Source organism: Triticum dicoccoides, chromosome 3A (genome assembly GCF_002162155.2).
Source record: "Triticum dicoccoides isolate Atlit2015 ecotype Zavitan chromosome 3A, WEW_v2.0, whole genome shotgun sequence".
Lineage (NCBI taxonomy): Eukaryota > Viridiplantae > Streptophyta > Magnoliopsida > Poales > Poaceae > Triticum > Triticum dicoccoides.
In genome coordinates, this window is record NC_041384.1 from 37647400 (window position 1) to 37657096 (window position 9697).

The window sequence follows — 9697 nt, forward strand, 5'->3', positions numbered from 1 at the left end:
GCGTGTCTCGGCTCTGAGCCTATGGCTGTGTCCTTCCTCGGTTCGCAACTTGCTGTCACGTTTTCCTTGTGTGGAACAAACAAACCAGCTATAACGCATACGACATGACTCTGTTTTGCTATACCTGACCTTATTCTTTCTAATGCTGAAACCATTAGGTCTAGCATAGCTGTTGTAGAAATCATATGCAGCATCGTGATACGTAAAGGTCATTTCTATTATCTGCATGAACATATCCCTCTTATCATCTGCACTGGCAGTATCTTGGACATTCTTTGCCCCATCATCTTGTGTCACCTACACAATCAAACCACAGCCATGAAAATAGTTTTCTTTGGTTTAACATTACTTACTTACATAGAGTATTGATTACACACATACCTCACTTATGATGACCAACGACTAGGACTCCCTAGAATCAGGTGCATCTAATGATTCGTCGTTAAGGCCTGTGTCCGCGTCGGATTCACCATAATAGTCGTACGCATTATGACATTCGGAAATGAACTGAAAAATACAACACAAATACAAAATTACTTATCATATAATATTCCAGAACAAATTCAATATGCATGCCAAAACAATTTTTCACTTATGTACCTGACTAATGTAATCTTCATTCGAGAGCTCCGAGTTGTTATCCTGATCATCATCAAGCTTATCGATCTATAAATTTTCAACACAAAGATTTAATGTTGTCGGATGCCACCAAAAAATTACAACAAGACAATGCGACTCACATTAAAATCGTCCCATTCGTTCCCATTCTCTGGCCGATCTTCATGATCTGAATTTTCATCATCTGACCAATCTTCTATCCAGTCTTTCATCAGTTCTCCAAACTCCATGTCTACCATGATATCAGTTAACTCCTCGTCCGCCATTTCCTACAACCAATAATATGTATCATCACATGTGTAAACATTATCAATGATGAAATATATAACACATAGCACATGATCACGGATGTTATGTAAACAACCGCAACCGAGGTAGTTCGGATCTGCCAAACTTAGTAAGGAAGATGGCCACGGCACCCATCATGATCACTTTCAATCGCGAGGAACTGCACGATCTCAAAACCTAGCTTGATCTGTGATTACCTCTGCCGTCGGATACCTAGGTTAGCCGCCACATCAAATAACAATAACGGTGGTGCACACAGCCGACGGCAGCCGACGCTACGTGAACCGAGATCACGAGGAGCTGCACTACCGGAAAAAGATCCACGATCGCATGCGCCGCCGGGTAGCTCGGTTACCCGCCCCGCTAGGTTAACCACTACCACTGGCGGCGGCAGTTTGTTTGATGTTGCCGCAAGCGAGACTAGAGTGGGGATGCGGGATGCGGTACCTGTGCGAGCCCTGCTCCGGTGCTTGACGTTGTCGCACCCACTGTCCGACGAGATAGCCGCCGCTGGAGATCTACTACGTGACTTATGGACTGTGTCAATGCTCGCGAGATTGATGGAGCTGCATGAATGATTGGATTCGGCAGGTCTTACATGGATGAGGGGTCGTGTGATGTTTTTTTTTGGACCAGGGTACTATACATATACGGTCTGGGTTATACAGGGCTAGACAGGGCTTGGATCTGGGCTACGGCGGGCCAGGAAAAAAACAAACTCACGGGGACAAAAATACCCCTCCAAAATTAGGTTAGGGGGAAGCACCGGAGCAGGGCTCCTGCCTGAATCAGCCTAACTCCGCCTTCCGCGTGTGGGCGCAGCGCGGCCTCTGGTAGTGTAGTGCGTGGCGATCCACACCGCTAGCTACTTCAGTTATTGCCCACCCTGCTGCCTGGTGCATGGCATGCCGTCGGCAAAGGGTGTGTGAATCAAGGTCGTGATCAGGAAGCCACACATTTAGCAACTTGCACATCAACTATGAGAGTACAAATCTAGTTAGCTACAACCATAGTCCTTCAAGTGAAAATATGAAAATACACATCAAACCATTGCAATCCCAACTCCTGTCTCTGAGCATAAGGGCAAGAATTGTAAGAAGGGACCAATTTTCGGTCACTCATGTGAGGCCTTATCCCCATTAGAAGCTAAAGCATGCTCGAAAAAGGTAACCATGGTCAGATATAGGTAAGAAACAAAATTCATGCCAAGTTTTTATGATAAGAATGATGTGGCCTTTTTTATTTTGTTCCTAGGGGGCTCCCAGTTCTGTGTCGTGGCACCCAGCAACCATGAATCATGTTTGCACGAAAAATTCCATCATGCTGACTTGTAAACAGAGTAACAAGAGCACAACTGAAGCAAAGAAGATCAAAAGATGTAACAATAGATCAGCATTATAAACAAAAAATAAGGATGAATAAATAAAAGAACTCTTTCCCCTAAATCTAACATAGCAGAGTATGTAGGTCTAGCTACTAAAATTACTACACATGTAAAGTAGTTTTAACACAATTTCTTTCAAACCCAACTAGGATTTATATTGTAATACTAAGAGTGAACGCCCAAAGAGCTACATACTGTATAGATTTAAGTGAATGCCTTCCATAAATGATTAGGTTTAGTACAAAACCAACATAAGGCAAACTGCCATTGTTCTATCCTTACCAATTGCGGTGAATTAGTAAGAAAACTGAAATATATTTTGGCATCCCCAAAGAAGTTGTTTTTTTCAAAGAACGAATTATCTGGACCGAATTCTTCTGTCATCCACAAGGAGGTTGCTCTGCTCACAAAAACAAACAAAAAGAAATGAAACACCGCAATAATTAACCAAACAAAGTAGAAAGAAAGTTAGAAAGTGGAGATGATTTTACCCAAACAGGGGATCAAAATATTCAGATACATCAGCCTGGCAAGACATAAGAAACGGCATGATCCTGCATTTTTACTGGCATTAACAAGCAATAATTCATGGTAAACTAATAATGTTGTGAGGGCCAGGTCATCATAGTCCTCCTCCCCACCCATCAAGCTGTCAGTTTCATACCTCGACCGTGAAAATCAAGATGTTCAAGTAAATGCATTGAACATCATTCAGCAAGCATACAGTTCTTAGTGTGTTGAATTCCATCTGAAAAGTAATTTAAATAGGATAGAGCTTGAACACTGAACTTAGTAATGCTAAAGTGACAACATGCTCGAATTTTTAAATCTTATCACTGTCGAAAAGAAGCCAATCAAGAAAACTAAATAAACATCAAGTGTTGAAGGAAAATGGTGGAGTAGCCAAGCAATCTAGAGTAGTAGGAATCCAATAACAAGACATTACCTTCATAAAAAAATAAGGGAAGAACACTTCCTTCACAACCTTCCTACAAGTACAGAACATACTCAATTAGCATTGTTTCAGTCTCATTGTTTAGCAAATAAAGTGTAATAATTACCACCTGTTTCTTTTGCCACTAATAATTGCCATATCTAACTGACCTCCGGTAGTAGATTCAGGAAAATAAACTCATCACTTACAATATAATATCTGCATGCTCCAAGTCAAAGTAGAACAGATCACAAGGATCCTGTGACAACCAGCCATGGTCAGATCAGTTGGCTTTGAATTTCGTTCCATCTCATAATCCATTGCCCGCTCTCTCTCAATGGAATGAAACTTAGAAATGTCAAAAGTTTTCATTGTTGTTAACATTCAAAAAATTAAATCAAAGGAAATCTATAATCAATTCCAATGATTGCATTAAGCTGTAAGTACATGATCTGTAAATGCTGCAAATGCAGAAGTACCACACAGCTATGACACAGCCCTAAAAAATATTGTTGTGATATCCTTCTTCAAACTCCTGAAGAATGTATATATACTATCCCCAATTTCACTCACGTGTATTCACGAGGTATGATAAGCCAGAATAATAAAGTATGGCAGTAACAAAAAATGACAGCAAATACATAAACACTAGTAGAAAAAGAGTCAAACGTGAAGCACATTAGTGCCGGTTTGAATTTGAGCCGGCAATAATGTGTGCATTAGTGCCGGTTCCAAAGGCTAGCCAGCCGCTCTCATTAGTACCGGTTCGTGGCGAACCTTTAGCACCGGTTCGTGCCACGAACCGGTACTAAAGTGAGTGGTGGCAGGATGTTGTCAGTCCGGGGCCCCTCCAGCACCTTTAGTACCGGGTCGTATCACGAACCAGTACTAAAGGTCATCCTACATAGACCCTTCGTCCACCCGAGCTTGCTCTGTTCTTGCCCTTTCCCCTCTCCTCTCTGTTCTTTTCCCTCTTCCTCTCAAGCTCATCACACATTTTGCCCAAAATTTGTCAAGATTTGAAGGCCCCCATCCATTCAAATGATCACAAAGGTTAGCAACTTTGTCCTTTCATCTCTCATTGCTAGATTAGCTCATGCAATGCTTTATATAGTGATCGATTTTTGAGTTTAGTAATTTGGGAGGAAGTATATAGATGTGCTAGTATTTGATTTATATGCATTTTGAGGTCAAAAATAACACTTAGTTTGCATATGTAGGTGTGGTTTACTTAGTACCTTCTAAATCTCTGTCGTAACCACCGTCGATCGCTCGCAACGTCCCGTCGCCGGCACCACCTTGTGGTGAGCCTCTTGTTCATGAAGTTTTATATAAAAAATTGATGTTTGTGTGATTTGGATATATAGTTACTCGTATAATTATCTTACCCATACGTTGTTTGTTATACATAGTGAAATGGTTTTGATATTCGTCCCCGTTGGCCCTCGTCCGGGTTATGATTCGGATGTGGTATATTCTCTTTTAAAACTATTCATTGCATTTCGTGTTTATGACAAATTATGCCCATCAAGTTGACATAGATATTTGTATGTAGGAGGTAGTTGAACCGGAAATTCAAACCGACCCTATTGTCGAGAGGTTAAATTTAGTTGAAAGAGAAAACGAGGATTTGAAGGAAAAATTGAAAAGAATTGAGGGGGAGAAGATGGAATTGGAGTTGCATGTTGCCGATGTCGTCGATGATCACAAGATTAAGATGGAGAAAATGCGCTTGAACATTAGAAAGATTAGAAAATATGCCATTCATAGTGAGGCTTGGTATCATTATGCTGTTGGATCAATTGTTACCTTAGTTGCGATCTTGATCGCATTTGTTGTTGCATTTAAATTCTTCATCTAGAGAGTTATTTGTTTGTTGCATTTAAGTGTTGTATGATCTTTATGTATGAACTTTATGTATTGTATTAATTTGGTGTTTTCGGTGCCGTGTATTGAAGATGAGCCGGCAATGGATGTACGATGACCGATTCTGTCCTGAGTTCATTAATGGCGTGCGTACTTTTCTGCTTGCGGCTGAGGCAAACAAGCGGGCGGATGGTTTTATGCCTTGTCCATGTGCTGGCTGTAAGAATGGTCACAATTACTCTACGTCAAGAACCATTCACGTCCACCTCTTTGAGTCCAGTTTCATGCCCCACTATAATGTTTGGACCAAGCATGGAGAAAGAGGGATTATGATGGAAGACAATGAAGAAGCATAGGACGATGACAGCTATCCTAGCCATGGGTTCCCTGAATACGATGATACAACAATGAGGGAAGAAGCTGAGTCGGTAATGCGGGAAGAAGCTGAGCCGGCAATGCTGGAAGAAGTTGAAGAAGAGGCATCAGATGAGCCCGTTGATGATCTAGGTCGGGCCATTGCCGATGCAAAGAGAAACTACGCAAGTGATTTGGAGAAGAAGAAGTTGCAGCGCATGTTAGAGGATCACAGAAAATTGTTGTACCCGAATTGCGTAGGTGACAAGAAAAAGTTGCGCACCACATTGGAATTGCTACAATGGAAGGCAGAGAATGGTGTATCTGACAAGGGATTTGGAAAGTTGCTGGTAATGATAAAGAATATGCTTCCAAAGGAGAACGAATTGCCCGAGAGTACGTACGAAGGAAAGAAGGCTGTCTGCCCTCTAGGGTTAGAGCTGCAGAAGATACATGCATGCCCTAATGATTGCATCCTCTACCGCGATGACCCTGGTGATGTCAAGGGCGAGCGCCCCAGGAAGAAGATTCCTGCCAAGGCGATGTGGTATGCTCCTATAATACCGCGGTTGAAACATTTGTTCAAAAACAAAGACCATGCCAAGGCGATGCGATGGCAGAGAGAAGACCGTAAGAAAGACGGAAAGTTGAGAGTACCGCTGACGGGTCGCAGTGGAGAAAAATCGAAAGAAAGTACGGGAAGGAGTTTGCAGATGATGGAAGGAACGTATGGTTTGGTCTAAGCGCAGATGGCATTAATCCTTTTGGGGAGCAGAGCAGCAACCATAGCACCTGGCCTCTGACTCTATGTTTGTATAACCTTCCTCCTTGGTTGTGCATGAAGCGGAAGTTCATTATGATGCCAGTGCTCATCCAAGGCCCTAAGCAACCCCGCAACGAGATTGATGTGTACCTAAGGCCATTAGTTGAAGAACTCTTACAACTGTGGAATGGAACATGTGTACGTGCGCGGGATGAGCACATGGGGGAAGAATTTGACCTAAAGGTGTTGCTGTTCGTGACCATCAATGATTGGCCTGCTCTCAGTAACCTTTGAGGACAGACAAACAAGGGATACCGCGCATGCATGCATTGTTTGGATGATACCGACAGTATATATTTGGCTAATTGTAAGAATAATGTGTACCTGGGACATCGTCGATTTCTTCCGAGCAGGCATCCCGTAAGAAAGAAAGGCAAGCATTTCAAAGGTGAGGCGGATCACCGGACGAAGCCTCGCCACCGTACTGGTGCTGATGTACATGATATGGTCAAGGATTTGAAGGTGGTCTTTGGAAAGGGTCCTGGTGGACAACCTGTTCCGAATGACGCTGACGGACGCGCACCCATGTGGAAGAAGAAATCTATATTTTGGGACCTGCCCAATTGGAAAGACCTAGAGGTCTGCTCCGCATTCGACGTGATGCACGTGACGAAGAATCTTTGTGTGACCCTACTTGGCTTCTTGGGCGTGTATGGGAAGACAAAAGATATACCTGAGGCACGGGAGGACCAGCAACGTATGCACGGAAAAGACGGCATACATCAGGGTCATGCATGCTACACTCTTACCAAAGAAGAGAAGGAAATCTTCTTTGAATGCCTGCTCAGTATTACGGTACCGTCTGGCTTCTCGTCGAATATAAAGGGAATAATAAACATGGCAGAGAAAAAGTTCCAGAACCTAAAGTCTCATGACTGCCACGTGATTATGACGCAACTGCTTCCGGTTGCATTGAGGGGGCTTCTACCGGAAAACGTTCAATTAGCCATTGTGAAGCTATGTGCCTTCCTCAATGCAATCTCTCAGAAGTAATCGATCCAGAAATCATACCAAGTTAGATAATGATTTAGTGCAATGTCTTGTCAGTTTCGAGTTGGTGTTCCCACCATCCTTCTTCAACATCATGACGCACGTCCTAGTTCACCTATGTGAAGAGATTAACGTTTTGGGTCCTGTATTTCTACACAATATGTTCCCCTTTGAGAGGTTCATGGGAGTCTTCAAGAAATATGTTCATAACCATGCTAGGCCAGAAGGAAGCATCTCCAAGGGCCATGAAAATGAGGAGGTCATTGAGTTTTGTATTGACTTTATTCCTGACCTTAAGCCGATTGGTGTTCCTGAATCGCGGTATAAGGGCAGACTGGATGGAAAAGGCATGCTAGGAGGGGAACAAATAATATGTATGGACAGACATTCTCTCACTGAAGCACACTACATAGTTCTACAGAATTCCGCCTTGGTGGCTCCGTATATGGATGAGCACAATAATTTTCTACGCTCGAAACACCCGGAGCGGTCTGATGACTGGATTACATGTGAACAAACCAGGAGTTTCGCCAGCTGGTTGCAGACACGTACCATGCATGACGCCTCTATTGAAGATGACCTGTACTTGCTGTCCCAGTTACCATCTTCGAATATAATGACTTTCAAAGGGTACGACATAAATGGTAATACATTTTACACGATCGCCCAAGATAAGAAGAGCACCAACCTAAACGGTGGTGTCAACTTTGATATAGAAACCAAGACGGGAAAGGAAACATATTATGGTTATATACAAGACATATGGGAACTTGACTATCGACGTGGTTTGAAGGTCCCTTTGTTTCGGTGCAAATGGGTCAATATGACACGAGTCGGGGTAACGGAAGACCCGCAGTACGGAATGACAACAGTGGATCTCAACAATCTTGCGTATGCAGACGAACCATTCATCCTAGCCAATGATGTGGCACAGGTTTTCTATGTGAAGGACATGTCTACCAAGCCGAGAAAAAGAAAAGATAAGGAAGCAAATGCATCGTACGATGAGCCAAAGCGGAACATAGTTCTTTCTGGGAAGAGAAACATCATGGGAGTGGATGACAAGACAGACATGTCAGGAGATTATGAAAAGTTTGATGAAATTGCTCCATTCACAGCGAATATTGACCTAAGCATCCAGTTAAATGATGAAGATTTTCCATGGCTACGACGCAAAGGGACACACGCGAAGAAAAAGTTTCACACCCAAAGATCTGGGATGTGATCGGCTTCACTATCATCATTTTCTTTTGTGTTTCACACCCAGGAGGGAATCTCTGTAATAGTTAGGGTAGCTAGTTATGTGTTTTGGCGTTTGAAACGCGAAGAAATTTTATGTGCAAGCAAATTCTTTCATGCATTTACTGATTTTTTTAGCTAATGACCCTGAAATTGAAAAGCATTTCAAAATGAAATCAGAAAAGGTTGAAAGTTGGCATGGTATCATAATTTCACCCACATAGCATGTGCAAAAAAGTAGAGAGGGTTACCGCAAAAACTGGATGCACTTCGTGTACAAAATAGACAATCTCTTTCGAAGTATCAGGGTTTCGGACGAAAACTCATCCGTTACAAAGGCATTTCATTTTTTAAATAACCTAAGCATTACCAAATTGAATATAATGATAAAACACACTAATATTAAACATAATAAAAAAGAATCACTGAAAAATCTATTTTCAAAGTTAAGTTATTCACAAACTAGTGATTCACACAAATTACAAATAATTCAAAATTTAAACTATTCAAATTTGTAAACTACTGGTACTAACAGAAAGTTTGTAATTTTTTGTACCTAAAGCAAAAATATTCACAAACAAACTCTAAATACAGCAAAAAAAACAACTCTAAAATAAATAAAACAAAAATAAATAAAGAAAAAAAATAAGAAAAAAAAAGCCCACCTACTGGGCCACAACGGCCTGCATACAACTAGAAACCCAAATTCTAGTTGGGCCAGGATGCAGGTCCGCTAGCCCAGTAGGCCCAACAGGGCATCGCAGAAGACGTAGGCCCAGAAGGCCTGCTTAAGAGAGGAGCTCGAGACAGCAGCGATGGCGGGCCTTATAAGCAGGTGCGAGTGCCCCTCGGCTAGCGAGGTGGGACTAAACTTTTGCGCCCCTCGCCAGGCAGCGCACACCCTTTATACTGGGTCGTGGCTCCAACCGGTACTAAGGGGGGGGGGTCTTTAGTACCGGTTGGAGCCACCACCCGGTACTAAAGGGGTACCGTTCCCGCCGCTTGGCGTGGCCAAAACGGACCTTCTGGGCCTACCGTCGAGGTTGTTCTATATAAGAAAACACTTCAAAAAATTGTCAGTTTCTCATCTCTCCCTGCTTCTTTCTCCTCTGCCCCATCGCCGCCGCCCCTCGTCGCTGCCCCCGTCCCCGTCCCGGTCGTCCCCGTCGTCGCGCCGCGCCGCGTCGCCATGCCCCGCCCC